General features: G+C 49.7%; 4 non-coding genes across 4 annotated transcripts; all 4 read right to left on the bottom strand.

Annotated features, from left to right (window-relative positions):
- Positions 1-299: 299 nt before the first annotated feature.
- Positions 300-371, bottom strand: TRNAC-GCA (transfer RNA cysteine (anticodon GCA)). The gene has a single exon. It is a non-coding gene; the product is annotated as a tRNA-Cys (tRNA).
- Positions 372-3,575: 3,204 nt separating this feature from the next.
- On the bottom strand, positions 3,576-3,647 carry TRNAC-GCA (transfer RNA cysteine (anticodon GCA)). Its single transcript has one exon. It is a non-coding gene; the product is annotated as a tRNA-Cys (tRNA).
- Positions 3,648-7,077: 3,430 nt separating this feature from the next.
- On the bottom strand, positions 7,078-7,149 carry TRNAC-GCA (transfer RNA cysteine (anticodon GCA)). The gene has a single exon. It is a non-coding gene; the product is annotated as a tRNA-Cys (tRNA).
- A 6,513-nt stretch (positions 7,150-13,662) lies between these two features.
- Positions 13,663-13,734, bottom strand: TRNAC-GCA (transfer RNA cysteine (anticodon GCA)). Its single transcript has one exon. It is a non-coding gene; the product is annotated as a tRNA-Cys (tRNA).
- Positions 13,735-15,866: the final 2,132 nt, after the last annotated feature.

Genomic DNA, 15,866 nt, shown 5'->3' with positions numbered 1-15,866 from the left:
GTTAGACAGATTAGTAAATGACTTGTATTTAAAGCTCTTTACTCTTATCAGCTGCTTTATACTACAGAGGAAGTTGTATGGTTCTTTTCTGTCTGACCACAATGCCCCACCAAGAAAAAATTGTGCATTAGCGGGCATTTGTATTTGAACCAAGGACCTCTTGAACCTCTGCGCTCCAGGGTGGCTGCTCATCAACTGGATGAGGCGACCAAAATCTTGCAGTGTAAAGCTAGTGGGGGTCTGCTATAAACAACATATGTAGGATGTGGTTAAGCTGTAAAAAAAAGCATGCATGTGTTAGGGGGCACTCGGATTTGAACCAAGGACCTCTTGATCTGCAGTCAAATGCTCTACCACTGAGCTATACCCCCGCAACATGCAGCTCATCTGTACCTCAACATTTTTAATTTTCTGCAATAAACTACATATGTGGGATACGGTTAAGCTTGTAAAGAAAAAAAATGTGTGTTACGGGCACTCGGACCTCTTTACATGCAGTCAAATGCTCTACCACTGAGCTTCAGCCCCACAACATGTGGCTTGTTTGTACCTCAACGTTGCCTCCAGCCCTTCACACCAACTACCACCACTGCCTCCAGCCCTTCAGCCCACCACCCAGGGCCACTCACTTCCACACCAACAACCTTCTTCCTATGGCGCCTCCCCCCCACCACCACCACTACATATGTAGGATATGGTTAAGTCGTAAAGCAAAAAAATGTGTGTTAGGGGGCACTCGGATTTGAGCCAAGGACCTCTTGATCTGCAGTCAAATGCTCTACCACTGAGCTATACCCCCGCAACACATGGCTTGCCAGGGTAACCGCACAGAGGGGGGATTCGAAGCTAAGTCCGAACTAGCTCTCGGCTTGCCTGTACTATCCCAGTCAAATGTATATGAACCGGTGGGGAAAAAAATGATTTTGTCAAAACAGGCCAAGACCACAGTCATCCTTGCTAGTTTCCATGAAGCTCTCATGGTCTAGTGGTTAGAGCTGCTGCCTTGGAGCAGAGAGGTTGTGAGTTCAAGTCCTGTGAACACCCTGAAGCTCGTTTGGAGAAATTGTGGCAGCATAGTGTGGAAGCGGAGGAGTGTGTGTGTGTGTGTGTGTGTGTGTGTGAAGTGGTTGATGGTCGGGCACCCATAAGGTGTTGGAGAAGGAGCTCTGGTGTGGATGGCTGTGGTAGCTGGTATGTGAGTGTGGGTGGGAAGATTCCATAGGAAGAAGGTTGTTGGTGTGGAAGTGAGTGGTCCCGGTTCCTGGGTGGTAGTTGGTGTGAAGGGCTGGTGGCAATGGTGGTAGCTGGTGTGGAGGCAGTGGTGGTAGTTGGTGTGAAGGGCTGGAGGCAATGGTGGATTGCAGAGGAGGTTTTCGTGATATAAAAAAAAGGCAAATAAAATCCCCCATCTTTTTATTTTCAACATCCCACATGCTTCGACAGACACAACACCACTTTTGGCAGATCCCCAACCTAGAATCCTCCATTCCAGGCAGTGGACCACCTTCCACGATGCCCCACAACTACACCTTCCTCCGCAACGCCCTCTAACCACTTACTTACCTCGACAACTGCTCTCCTTGACATCCTCCTCGCCTCAGTCCATCCAGCGACATGCTCCAGGGTCTTCAGGGACATTGCTCTCCATTCCGCTCTTCCTGACATCCACCTCGCCTCAGTCCATCCATGCACCGATATCTTCCAATCCCATGAGTGGTGGTGGTGTGGGTGGGAAGGTTCCATAGGAAGAAGGTTGTTGGTGTGGAAGTGAGTGGTCCCGGTAATTGGTGTGAAGGGCTGGTGGCAGTGGTGGTAGTTGGTGTGGAGGCAGTAGTGGTAGTTGGTGTGAAGGGCTGGAGGCAATGGTGGATTGCAGAGGAGGTTTTCTTGATATAAAAAAAAAAAAAAAAAAAAAAGGCAAATAAAATCCCCCATCTTTTTATTTTCAACATCCCACATGCTTCGACAGACACAACACCACTTTTGGCAGATCCCCAACCTAGAATCCTCCATTCCAGGCAGTGGACCACCTTCCACGATGCCCCACAACTACACCTTCCTCCGCAACGCCCTCTAACCACTTACTTACCTCGACAACTGCTCTCCTTGACATCCTCCTCGCCTCAGTCCATCCAGCGACATGCTCCAGGGTCTTCAGGGACATTGCTCTCCATTCCGCTCTTCCTGACATCCACCTCGCCTCAGTCCATCCATGCACCGATATCTTCCAATCCCATGAGTGGTGGTGGTGTGGGTGGGAAGGTTCCATAGGAAGAAGGTTGTTGGTGTGGAAGTGAGTGGTCCCGGTAATTGGTGTGAAGGGCTGGTGGCAGTGGTGGTAGTTGGTGTGGAGGCAGTAGTGGTAGTTGGTGTGAAGGGTTGGAGGCAATGGTGGATTGCAGAGGAGGTTTTCTTGATAAAAAAAAAAAACAAAACAAAAAAAAGGCAAATAAAATCCCCCATCTTTTTATTTTCAACATCCCACATGCTTCGACAGACACAACACCACTTTTGGCAGATCCCCAACCTAGACTCCTCCATTCCAGGCAGTGGACCACCTTCCACGATGCCCCACAACTACACCTTCCTCCGCAACGCCCTCTAACCACTCACCTCGACAACTGCTCTCCTTGACGTCCTCCTCGCCTCAGTCCACCTTCCACGATGCCCCACAACTACACCTTCCTCCACAACTGCTCTCCTTGACATCCTCCTCGCCTCAGTCCACCTTCCACAATGCCCCACAACTACACCTTCCTCCAACCACTTACCTCGACAACTGCTCTCCTTGACATCCACCTCGCCTCAGTCCATCCATGCACCGATATCTTCCAATCCACCAGACATCCCAGGTTCTCACGATCCATCTCTTTTAACAGCTGCCATCTTCAGGGTCTTGACAGGATTCGAACTCACAACCTCTTCGCTCCAAGGTGGCTGCTCTAACCACTATGCCGTGGGAGCTGCTTGTCTGGCATATGCGGCGACCAAGGTCTTGGCCTGTTTTGGCACACAGAGCAACTGCACAGAGGAAAGGGGGGGGGGAGGGACTCCAACCTAAGGTGGAGCTAGCTCTCAACTGGCTATGTCAAGATCTCTGAATGCTAAGTGGTTAGCCTTGCCACCTTACAGTGTGAAGGTGGTGGGTTCAATCTATAAATGTAACTTAGATGTAAGTTTTGTCAAACCACAAAAAGATCAAAGAGTTACATTCGTAGATCTTAAAGGGATACTCGTGTGTCAATTTTTTTTTTTTAAATTAACTGGTGCCAAAAAGTTAGACAGATTAGTAAATGACTTGTATTTAAAGCTCTTTACTCTTATCAGCTGCTTTATACTACAGAGGAAGTTGTATGGTTCTTTTCTGTCTGACCACAATGCCCCACCAAGAAAAAATTGTGCATTAGCGGGCATTTGTATTTGAACCAAGGACCTCTTGAACCTCTGCGCTCCAGGGTGGCTGCTCATCAACTGGATGAGGCGACCAAAATCTTGCAGTGTAAAGCTAGTGGGGGTCTGCTATAAACAACATATGTAGGATGTGGTTAAGCTGTAAAAAAAAGCATGCATGTGTTAGGGGGCACTCGGATTTGAACCAAGGACCTCTTGATCTGCAGTCAAATGCTCTACCACTGAGCTATACCCCCGCAACATGCAGCTCATCTGTACCTCAACATTTTTAATTTTCTGCAATAAACTACATATGTGGGATACGGTTAAGCTTGTAAAGAAAAAAAATGTGTGTTACGGGCACTCGGACCTCTTTACATGCAGTCAAATGCTCTACCACTGAGCTTCAGCCCCACAACATGTGGCTTGTTTGTACCTCAACGTTGCCTCCAGCCCTTCACACCAACTACCACCACTGCCTCCAGCCCTTCAGCCCACCACCCAGGGCCACTCACTTCCACACCAACAACCTTCTTCCTATGGCGCCTCCCCCCCACCACCACCACTACATATGTAGGATATGGTTAAGTCGTAAAGCAAAAAAATGTGTGTTAGGGGGCACTCGGATTTGAGCCAAGGACCTCTTGATCTGCAGTCAAATGCTCTACCACTGAGCTATACCCCCGCAACACATGGCTTGCCAGGGTAACCGCACAGAGGGGGGATTCGAAGCTAAGTCCGAACTAGCTCTCGGCTTGCCTGTACTATCCCAGTCAAATGTATATGAACCGGTGGGGAAAAAAATGATTTTGTCAAAACAGGCCAAGACCACAGTCATCCTTGCTAGTTTCCATGAAGCTCTCATGGTCTAGTGGTTAGAGCTGCTGCCTTGGAGCAGAGAGGTTGTGAGTTCAAGTCCTGTGAACACCCTGAAGCTCGTTTGGAGAAATTGTGGCAGCATAGTGTGGAAGCGGAGGAGTGTGTGTGTGTGTGTGTGAAGTGGTTGATGGTCGGGCACCCATAAGGTGTTGGAGAAGGAGCTCTGGTGTGGATGGCTGTGGTAGCTGGTATGTGAGTGTGGGTGGGAAGATTCCATAGGAAGAAGGTTGTTGGTGTGGAAGTGAGTGGTCCCGGTTCCTGGGTGGTAGTTGGTGTGAAGGGCTGGTGGCAATGGTGGTAGCTGGTGTGGAGGCAGTGGTGGTAGTTGGTGTGAAGGGCTGGAGGCAATGGTGGATTGCAGAGGAGGTTTTCGTGATATAAAAAAAAGGCAAATAAAATCCCCCATCTTTTTATTTTCAACATCCCACATGCTTCGACAGACACAACACCACTTTTGGCAGATCCCCAACCTAGAATCCTCCATTCCAGGCAGTGGACCACCTTCCACGATGCCCCACAACTACACCTTCCTCCGCAACGGAGCTCTGGTGTGGAGCTCTTGATATAAAAAAAAAAAAAAAAAAGGCAAATAAAATCCCCCATCTTTTTATTTTCAACATCCCACATGCTTCTTGACATCGACCTCGCCTCAGTCCATCCATGCACCGATATCTTCCAATCCACCAGACATCCCAGGTTCTCACGATCCATCTCTTTTAACAGCTGCCATCTTCAGGGTCTTGACAGGATTCGAACTCACAACCTCTTCGCTCCAAGGCGGCTGCTCTAACCACTATGCCGTGGGAGCTGCTTGTCAGGCATATGCGGCGACCAAGGTCTTGGCCTGTTTTGGCACACAGAGCAACTGCACAGAGGAAAGGGGGGGGGGGGGGACTCCAACCTAAGGTGGAGCTAGCTCTCAACTGGCTATGGGAAGCCCGTTGGCTTCCTGGCTATGGTTGGGAAGATTCCATAGGAAGAAGGTTGTTGGTGTGGAAGTGAGTGGTCCCGGTTCCTGGGTGGTAGTTGGTGTGAAGGGCTGGTGGCAATGGTGGTAGCTGGTGTGGAGGCAGTGGTGGTAGTTGGTGTGAAGGGCTGGAGGCAATGGTGGATTGCAGAGGAGGTTTTCGTGATATAAAAAAAAGGCAAATAAAATCCCCCATCTTTTTATTTTCAACATCCCACATGCTTCGACAGACACAACACCACTTTTGGCAGATCCCCAACCTAGAATCCTCCATTCCAGGCAGTGGACCACCTTCCACGATGCCCCACAACTACACCTTCCTCCGCAACGCCCTCTAACCACTTACTTACCTCGACAACTGCTCTCCTTGACATCCTCCTCGCCTCAGTCCATCCAGCGACATGCTCCAGGGTCTTCAGGGACATTGCTCTCCATTCCGCTCTTCCTGACATCCACCTCGCCTCAGTCCATCCATGCACCGATATCTTCCAATCCCATGAGTGGTGGTGGTGTGGGTGGGAAGGTTCCATAGGAAGAAGGTTGTTGGTGTGGAAGTGAGTGGTCCCGGTAATTGGTGTGAAGGGCTGGTGGCAGTGGTGGTAGTTGGTGTGGAGGCAGTAGTGGTAGTTGGTGTGAAGGGTTGGAGGCAATGGTGGATTGCAGAGGAGGTTTTCTTGATAAAAAAAAAAAAAAAAAAAAAAAAAAAAGGCAAATAAAATCCCCCATCTTTTTATTTTCAACATCCCACATGCTTCGACAGACACAACACCACTTTTGGCAGATCCCCAACCTAGACTCCTCCATTCCAGGCAGTGGACCACCTTCCACGATGCCCCACAACTACACCTTCCTCCGCAACGCCCTCTAACCACTCACCTCGACAACTGCTCTCCTTGACGTCCTCCTCGCCTCAGTCCACCTTCCACGATGCCCCACAACTACACCTTCCTCCACAACTGCTCTCCTTGACATCCTCCTCGCCTCAGTCCACCTTCCACAATGCCCCACAACTACACCTTCCTCCAACCACTTACCTCGACAACTGCTCTCCTTGACATCCACCTCGCCTCAGTCCATCCATGCACCGATATCTTCCAATCCACCAGACATCCCAGGTTCTCACGATCCATCTCTTTTAACAGCTGCCATCTTCAGGGTCTTGACAGGATTCGAACTCACAACCTCTTCGCTCCAAGGTGGCTGCTCTAACCACTATGCCGTGGGAGCTGCTTGTCTGGCATATGCGGCGACCAAGGTCTTGGCCTGTTTTGGCACACAGAGCAACTGCACAGAGGAAAGGGGGGGGGGGGGGGGGACTCCAACCTAAGGTGGAGCTAGCTCTCAACTGGCTATGTCAAGATCTCTGAATGCTAAGTGGTTAGCCTTGCCACCTTACAGTGTGAAGGTGGTGGGTTCAATCTATAAATGTAACTTAGATGTAAGTTTTGTCAAACCACAAAAAGATCAAAGAGTTACATTCGTAGATCTTAAAGGGATACTCGTGTGTCAATTTTTTTTTTTTAAATTAACTGGTGCCAAAAAGTTAGACAGATTAGTAAATGACTTGTATTTAAAGCTCTTTACTCTTATCAGCTGCTTTATACTACAGAGGAAGTTGTATGGTTCTTTTCTGTCTGACCACAATGCCCCACCAAGAAAAAATTGTGCATTAGCGGGCATTTGTATTTGAACCAAGGACCTCTTGAACCTCTGCGCTCCAGGGTGGCTGCTCATCAACTGGATGAGGCGACCAAAATCTTGCAGTGTAAAGCTAGTGGGGGTCTGCTATAAACAACATATGTAGGATGTGGTTAAGCTGTAAAAAAAAGCATGCATGTGTTAGGGGGCACTCGGATTTGAACCAAGGACCTCTTGATCTGCAGTCAAATGCTCTACCACTGAGCTATACCCCCGCAACATGCAACTCATCTGTACCTCAACATTTTTAATTTTCTGCAATAAACTACATATGTGGGATACGGTTAAGCTTGTAAAGAAAAAAAATGTGTGTTACGGGCACTCGGACCTCTTTACATGCAGTCAAATGCTCTACCACTGAGCTTCAGCCCCACAACATGTGGCTTGTTTGTACCTCAACGTTGCCTCCAGCCCTTCACACCAACTACCACCACTGCCTCCAGCCCTTCAGCCCACCACCCAGGGCCACTCACTTCCACACCAACAACCTTCTTCCTATGGCGCCTCCCCCCCACCACCACCACTACATATGTAGGATATGGTTAAGTCGTAAAGCAAAAAAATGTGTGTTAGGGGGCACTCGGATTTGAGCCAAGGACCTCTTGATCTGCAGTCAAATGCTCTACCACTGAGCTATACCCCCGCAACACATGGCTTGCCAGGGTAACCGCACAGAGGGGGGATTCGAAGCTAAGTCCGAACTAGCTCTCGGCTTGCCTGTACTATCCCAGTCAAATGTATATGAACCGGTGGGGAAAAAAATGATTTTGTCAAAACAGGCCAAGACCACAGTCATCCTTGCTAGTTTCCATGAAGCTCTCATGGTCTAGTGGTTAGAGCTGCTGCCTTGGAGCAGAGAGGTTGTGAGTTCAAGTCCTGTGAACACCCTGAAGCTCGTTTGGAGAAATTGTGGAAGCGGAGGAGTGTGTGTGTGTGTGTGTGTGTGTGTGTGTGAAGTGGTTGATGGTCGGGCACCCATAAGGTGTTGGAGAAGGAGCTCTGGTGTGGATGGCTGTGGTAGCTGGTATGTGAGTGTGGGTGGGAAGATTCCATAGGAAGAAGGTTGTTGGTGTGGAAGTGAGTGGTCCCGGTTCCTGGGTGGTAGTTGGTGTGAAGGGCTGGTGGCAATGGTGGTAGCTGGTGTGGAGGCAGTGGTGGTAGTTGGTGTGAAGGGCTGGAGGCAATGGTGGATTGCAGAGGAGGTTTTCGTGATATAAAAAAAAGGCAAATAAAATCCCCCATCTTTTTATTTTCAACATCCCACATGCTTCGACAGACACAACACCACTTTTGGCAGATCCCCAACCTAGAATCCTCCATTCCAGGCAGTGGACCACCTTCCACGATGCCCCACAACTACACCTTCCTCCGCAACGCCCTCTAACCACTTACTTACCTCGACAACTGCTCTCCTTGACATCCTCCTCGCCTCAGTCCATCCAGCGACATGCTCCAGGGTCTTCAGGGACATTGCTCTCCATTCCGCTCTTCCTGACATCCACCTCGCCTCAGTCCATCCATGCACCGATATCTTCCAATCCCATGAGTGGTGGTGGTGTGGGTGGGAAGGTTCCATAGGAAGAAGGTTGTTGGTGTGGAAGTGAGTGGTCCCGGTAATTGGTGTGAAGGGCTGGTGGCAGTGGTGGTAGTTGGTGTGGAGGCAGTAGTGGTAGTTGGTGTGAAGGGCTGGAGGCAATGGTGGATTGCAGAGGAGGTTTTCTTGATATAAAAAAAAAAAAAAAAAAAAAGGCAAATAAAATCCCCCATCTTTTTATTTTCAACATCCCACATGCTTCGACAGACACAACACCACTTTTGGCAGATCCCCAACCTAGAATCCTCCATTCCAGGCAGTGGACCACCTTCCACGATGCCCCACAACTACACCTTCCTCCGCAACGCCCTCTAACCACTTACTTACCTCGACAACTGCTCTCCTTGACATCCTCCTCGCCTCAGTCCATCCAGCGACATGCTCCAGGGTCTTCAGGGACATTGCTCTCCATTCCGCTCTTCCTGACATCCACCTCGCCTCAGTCCATCCATGCACCGATATCTTCCAATCCCATGAGTGGTGGTGGTGTGGGTGGGAAGGTTCCATAGGAAGAAGGTTGTTGGTGTGGAAGTGAGTGGTCCCGGTAATTGGTGTGAAGGGCTGGTGGCAGTGGTGGTAGTTGGTGTGGAGGCAGTAGTGGTAGTTGGTGTGAAGGGTTGGAGGCAATGGTGGATTGCAGAGGAGGTTTTCTTGATAAAAAAAAAAAAACAAAACAAAAAAAAGGCAAATAAAATCCCCCATCTTTTTATTTTCAACATCCCACATGCTTCGACAGACACAACACCACTTTTGGCAGATCCCCAACCTAGAATCCTCCATTCCAGGCAGTGGACCACCTTCCACGATGCCCCACAACTACACCTTCCTCCGCAACGCCCTCTAACCACTCACCTCGACAACTGCTCTCCTTGACGTCCTCCTCGCCTCAGTCCACCTTCCACGATGCCCCACAACTACACCTTCCACCAACCACTTTCCTCGACAACTGCTCTCCTTGACATCCTCCTCGCCTCAGTCCACCTTCCACAATGCCCCACAACTACACCTTCCTCCAACCACTTACCTCGACAACTGCTCTCCTTGACATCCACCTCGCCTCAGTCCATCCATGCACCAATATCTTCCAATCCACCAGACATCCCAGGTTCTCACGATCCATCTCTTTTAACAGCTGCCATCTTCAGGGTCTTGACAGGATTCGAACTCACAACCTCTTCGCTCCAAGGTGGCTGCTCTAACCACTATGCCGTGGGAGCTGCTTGTCAGGCATATGCGGCGACCATGGTCTTGGCCTGTTTTGGCACACAGAGCAACTGCACAGAGGAAAAAAAAGCATGCATGTGTTAGGGGGCACTCGGATTTGTACCAAGGACCTCTTGATCTGCAGTCAAATGCTCTACCACTGAGCTATACCCCCGCAACATGCAGCTCATCTGTACCTCAACATTTTTAATTTTCTGCAATAAACTACATATGTGGGATACGGTTAAGCTTGTAAAGAAAAAAATGTGTGTTACGGGCACTCGGACCTCTTTACATGCAGTCAAATGCTCTACCACTGAGCTTCAGCCCCACAACATGTGGCTTGTTTGTACCTCAACGTTGCCTCCAGCCCTTCACACCAACTACCACCACTGCCTCCAGCCCTTCAGCCCACCACCCAGGGCCACTTACTTCCACACCAACAACCTTCTTCCTATGGCGCCTCCCCCCCACCACCACCACTACATATGTAGGATATGGTTAAGTCGTAAAGCAAAAAAATGTGTGTTAGGGGGCACTCGGATTTGAGCCAAGGACCTCTTGATCTGCAGTCAAATGCTCTACCACTGAGCTATACCCCCGCAACACATGGCTTGCCAGGGTAACCGCACAGAGGGGGGATTCGAAGCTAAGTCCGAACTAGCTCTCGGCTTGCCTGTACTATCCCAGTCAAATGTATATGAACCGGTGGGGAAAAAAATGATTTTGTCAAAACAGGCCAAGACCACAGTCATCCTTGCTAGTTTCCATGAAGCTCTCATGGTCTAGTGGTTAGAGCTGCTGCCTTGGAGCAGAGAGGTTGTGAGTTCAAGTCCTGTGAACACCCTGAAGCTCGTTTGGAGAAATTGTGGCAGCATAGTGTGGAAGCGGAGGAGTGTGTGTGTGTGTGTGTGTGTGAAGTGGTTGATGGTCGGGCACCCATAAGGTGTTGGAGAAGGAGCTCTGGTGTGGATGGCTGTGGTAGCTGGTATGTGAGTGTGGGTGGGAAGATTCCATAGGAAGAAGGTTGTTGGTGTGGAAGTGAGTGGTCCCGGTTCCTGGGTGGTAGTTGGTGTGAAGGGCTGGTGGCAATGGTGGTAGCTGGTGTGGAGGCAGTGGTGGTAGTTGGTGTGAAGGGCTGGAGGCAATGGTGGATTGCAGAGGAGGTTTTCTTGATATAAAAAAAAAAAAAAAAAGGCAAATAAAATCCCCCATCTTTTTATTTTCAACATCCCACATGCTTCTTGACATCGACCTCGCCTCAGTCCATCCATGCACCGATATCTTCCAATCCACCAGACATCCCAGGTTCTCACGATCCATCTCTTTTAACAGCTGCCATCTTCAGGGTCTTGACAGGATTCGAACTCACAACCTCTTCGCTCCAAGGCGGCTGCTCTAACCACTATGCCGTGGGAGCTGCTTGTCAGGCATATGCGGCGACCAAGGTCTTGGCCTGTTTTGGCACACAGAGCAACTGCACAGAGGAAAGGGGGGGGGGGGGACTCCAACCTAAGGTGGAGCTAGCTCTCAACTGGCTATGGGAAGCCCGTTGGCTTCCTGGCTATGGTTGGGAAGATTCCATAGGAAGAAGGTTGTTGGTGTGGAAGTGAGTGGTCCCGGTTCCTGGGTGGTAGTTGGTGTGAAGGGCTGGTGGCAATGGTGGTAGCTGGTGTGGAGGCAGTGGTGGTAGTTGGTGTGAAGGGCTGGAGGCAATGGTGGATTGCAGAGGAGGTTTTCGTGATATAAAAAAAAGGCAAATAAAATCCCCCATCTTTTTATTTTCAACATCCCACATGCTTCGACAGACACAACACCACTTTTGGCAGATCCCCAACCTAGAATCCTCCATTCCAGGCAGTGGACCACCTTCCACGATGCCCCACAACTACACCTTCCTCCGCAACGCCCTCTAACCACTTACTTACCTCGACAACTGCTCTCCTTGACATCCTCCTCGCCTCAGTCCATCCAGCGACATGCTCCAGGGTCTTCAGGGACATTGCTCTCCATTCCGCTCTTCCTGACATCCACCTCGCCTCAGTCCATCCATGCACCGATATCTTCCAATCCCATGAGTGGTGGTGGTGTGGGTGGGAAGGTTCCATAGGAAGAAGGTTGTTGGTGTGGAAGTGAGTGGTCCCGGTAATTGGTGTGAAGGGCTGGTGGCAGTGGTGGTAGTTGGTGTGGAGGCAGTAGTGGTAGTTGGTGTGAAGGGCTGGAGGCAATGGTGGATTGCAGAGGAGGTTTTCTTGATATAAAAAAAAAAAAAGGCAAATAAAATCCCCCATCTTTTTATTTTCAACATCCCACATGCTTCGACAGACACAACACCACTTTTGGCAGATCCCCAACCTAGAATCCTCCATTCCAGGCAGTGGACCACCTTCCACGATGCCCCACAACTACACCTTCCTCCGCAACGCCCTCTAACCACTTACTTACCTCGACAACTGCTCTCCTTGACATCCTCCTCGCCTCAGTCCATCCAGCGACATGCTCCAGGGTCTTCAGGGACATTGCTCTCCATTCCGCTCTTCCTGACATCCACCTCGCCTCAGTCCATCCATGCACCGATATCTTCCAATCCCATGAGTGGTGGTGGTGTGGGTGGGAAGGTTCCATAGGAAGAAGGTTGTTGGTGTGGAAGTGAGTGGTCCCGGTAATTGGTGTGAAGGGCTGGTGGCAGTGGTGGTAGTTGGTGTGGAGGCAGTAGTGGTAGTTGGTGTGAAGGGTTGGAGGCAATGGTGGATTGCAGAGGAGGTTTTCTTGATAAAAAAAAAAAAACAAAACAAAAAAAAGGCAAATAAAATCCCCCATCTTTTTATTTTCAACATCCCACATGCTTCGACAGACACAACACCACTTTTGGCAGATCCCCAACCTAGACTCCTCCATTCCAGGCAGTGGACCACCTTCCACGATGCCCCACAACTACACCTTCCTCCGCAACGCCCTCTAACCACTCACCTCGACAACTGCTCTCCTTGACGTCCTCCTCGCCTCAGTCCACCTTCCACGATGCCCCACAACTACACCTTCCTCCACAACTGCTCTCCTTGACATCCTCCTCGCCTCAGTCCACCTTCCACAATGCCCCACAACTACACCTTCCTCCAACCACTTACCTCGACAACTGCTCTCCTTGACATCCACCTCGCCTCAGTCCATCCATGCACCGATATCTTCCAATCCACCAGACATCCCAGGTTCTCACGATCCATCTCTTTTAACAGCTGCCATCTTCAGGGTCTTGACAGGATTCGAACTCACAACCTCTTCGCTCCAAGGTGGCTGCTCTAACCACTATGCCGTGGGAGCTGCTTGTCTGGCATATGCGGCGACCAAGGTCTTGGCCTGTTTTGGCACACAGAGCAACTGCACAGAGGAAAGGGGGGGGGGGGGACTCCAACCTAAGGTGGAGCTAGCTCTCAACTGGCTATGTCAAGATCTCTGAATGCTAAGTGGTTAGCCTTGCCACCTTACAGTGTGAAGGTGGTGGGTTCAATCTATAAATGTAACTTAGATGTAAGTTTTGTCAAACCACAAAAAGATCAAAGAGTTACATTCGTAGATCTTAAAGGGATACTCGTGTGTCAATTTTTTTTTTTTAAATTAACTGGTGCCAAAAAGTTAGACAGATTAGTAAATGACTTGTATTTAAAGCTCTTTACTCTTATCAGCTGCTTTATACTACAGAGGAAGTTGTATGGTTCTTTTCTGTCTGACCACAATGCCCCACCAAGAAAAAATTGTGCATTAGCGGGCATTTGTATTTGAACCAAGGACCTCTTGAACCTCTGCGCTCCAGGGTGGCTGCTCATCAACTGGATGAAGCGACCAAAATCTTGCAGTGTAAAGCTAGTGGGGGTCTGCTATAAACAACATATGTAGGATGTGGTTAAGCTGTAAAAAAAAGCATGCATGTGTTAGGGGGCACTCGGATTTGAACCAAGGACCTCTTGATCTGCAGTCAAATGCTCTACCACTGAGCTATACCCCCGCAACATGCAGCTCATCTGTACCTCAACATTTTTAATTTTCTGCAATAAACTACATATGTGGGATACGGTTAAGCTTGTAAAGAAAAAAAATGTGTGTTACGGGCACTCGGACCTCTTTACATGCAGTCAAATGCTCTACCACTGAGCTTCAGCCCCACAACATGTGGCTTGTTTGTACCTCAACGTTGCCTCCAGCCCTTCACACCAACTACCACCACTGCCTCCAGCCCTTCAGCCCACCACCCAGGGCCACTCACTTCCACACCAACAACCTTCTTCCTATGGCGCCTCCCCCCCACCACCACCACTACATATGTAGGATATGGTTAAGTCGTAAAGCAAAAAAATGTGTGTTAGGGGGCACTCGGATTTGAGCCAAGGACCTCTTGATCTGCAGTCAAATGCTCTACCACTGAGCTATACCCCCGCAACACATGGCTTGCCAGGGTAACCGCACAGAGGGGGGATTCGAAGCTAAGTCCGAACTAGCTCTCGGCTTGCCTGTACTATCCCAGTCAAATGTATATGAACCGGTGGGGAAAAAAATGATTTTGTCAAAACAGGCCAAGACCACAGTCATCCTTGCTAGTTTCCATGAAGCTCTCATGGTCTAGTGGTTAGAGCTGCTGCCTTGGAGCAGAGAGGTTGTGAGTTCAAGTCCTGTGAACACCCTGAAGCTCGTTTGGAGAAATTGTGGCAGCATAGTGTGGAAGCGGAGGAGTGTGTGTGTGTGTGTGTGTGAAGTGGTTGATGGTCGGGCACCCATAAGGTGTTGGAGAAGGAGCTCTGGTGTGGATGGCTGTGGTAGCTGGTATGTGAGTGTGGGTGGGAAGATTCCATAGGAAGAAGGTTGTTGGTGTGGAAGTGAGTGGTCCCGGTTCCTGGGTGGTAGTTGGTGTGAAGGGCTGGTGGCAATGGTGGTAGCTGGTGTGGAGGCAGTGGTGGTAGTTGGTGTGAAGGGCTGGAGGCAATGGTGGATTGCAGAGGAGGTTTTCGTGATATAAAAAAAAGGCAAATAAAATCCCCCATCTTTTTATTTTCAACATCCCACATGCTTCGACAGACACAACACCACTTTTGGCAGATCCCCAACCTAGAATCCTCCATTCCAGGCAGTGGACCACCTTCCACGATGCCCCACAACTACACCTTCCTCCGCAACGCCCTCTAACCACTTACTTACCTCGACAACTGCTCTCCTTGACATCCTCCTCGCCTCAGTCCATCCAGCGACATGCTCCAGGGTCTTCAGGGACATTGCTCTCCATTCCGCTCTTCCTGACATCCACCTCGCCTCAGTCCATCCATGCACCGATATCTTCCAATCCCATGAGTGGTGGTGGTGTGGGTGGGAAGGTTCCATAGGAAGAAGGTTGTTGGTGTGGAAGTGAGTGGTCCCGGTAATTGGTGTGAAGGGCTGGTGGCAGTGGTGGTAGTTGGTGTGGAGGCAGTAGTGGTAGTTGGTGTGAAGGGCTGGAGGCAATGGTGGATTGCAGAGGAGGTTTTCTTGATATAAAAAAAAAAAAAAAAAAAAAAAGGCAAATAAAATCCCCCATCTTTTTATTTTCAACATCCCACATGCTTCGACAGACACAACACCACTTTTGGCAGATCCCCAACCTAGAATCCTCCATTCCAGGCAGTGGACCACCTTCCACGATGCCCCACAACTACACCTTCCTCCGCAACGCCCTCTAACCACTTACTTACCTCGACAACTGCTCTCCTTGACATCCTCCTCGCCTCAGTCCATCCAGCGACATGCTCCAGGGTCTTCAGGGACATTGCTCTCCATTCCGCTCTTCCTGACATCCACCTCGCCTCAGTCCATCCATGCACCGATATCTTCCAATCCCATGAGTGGTGGTGGTGTGGGTGGGAAGGTTCCATAGGAAGAAGGTTGTTGGTGTGGAAGTGAGTGGTCCCGGTAATTGGTGTGAAGGGCTGGTGGCAGTGGTGGTAGTTGGTGTGGAGGCAGTAGTGGTAGTTGGTGTGAAGGGTTGGAGGCAATGGTGGATTGCAGAGGAGGTTTTCTTGATAAAAAAAAAAACAAAACAAAAAAAAGGCAAATAAAATCCCCCATCTTTTTATTTTCAACATCCCACATGCTTCGACAGACACAACACCACTT

Source organism: Hyla sarda, chromosome 2 (assembly GCF_029499605.1).
Source record: "Hyla sarda isolate aHylSar1 chromosome 2, aHylSar1.hap1, whole genome shotgun sequence".
NCBI lineage: Eukaryota > Metazoa > Chordata > Amphibia > Anura > Hylidae > Hyla > Hyla sarda.
This window is presented reverse-complemented; position numbering and strand designations above follow the sequence as displayed.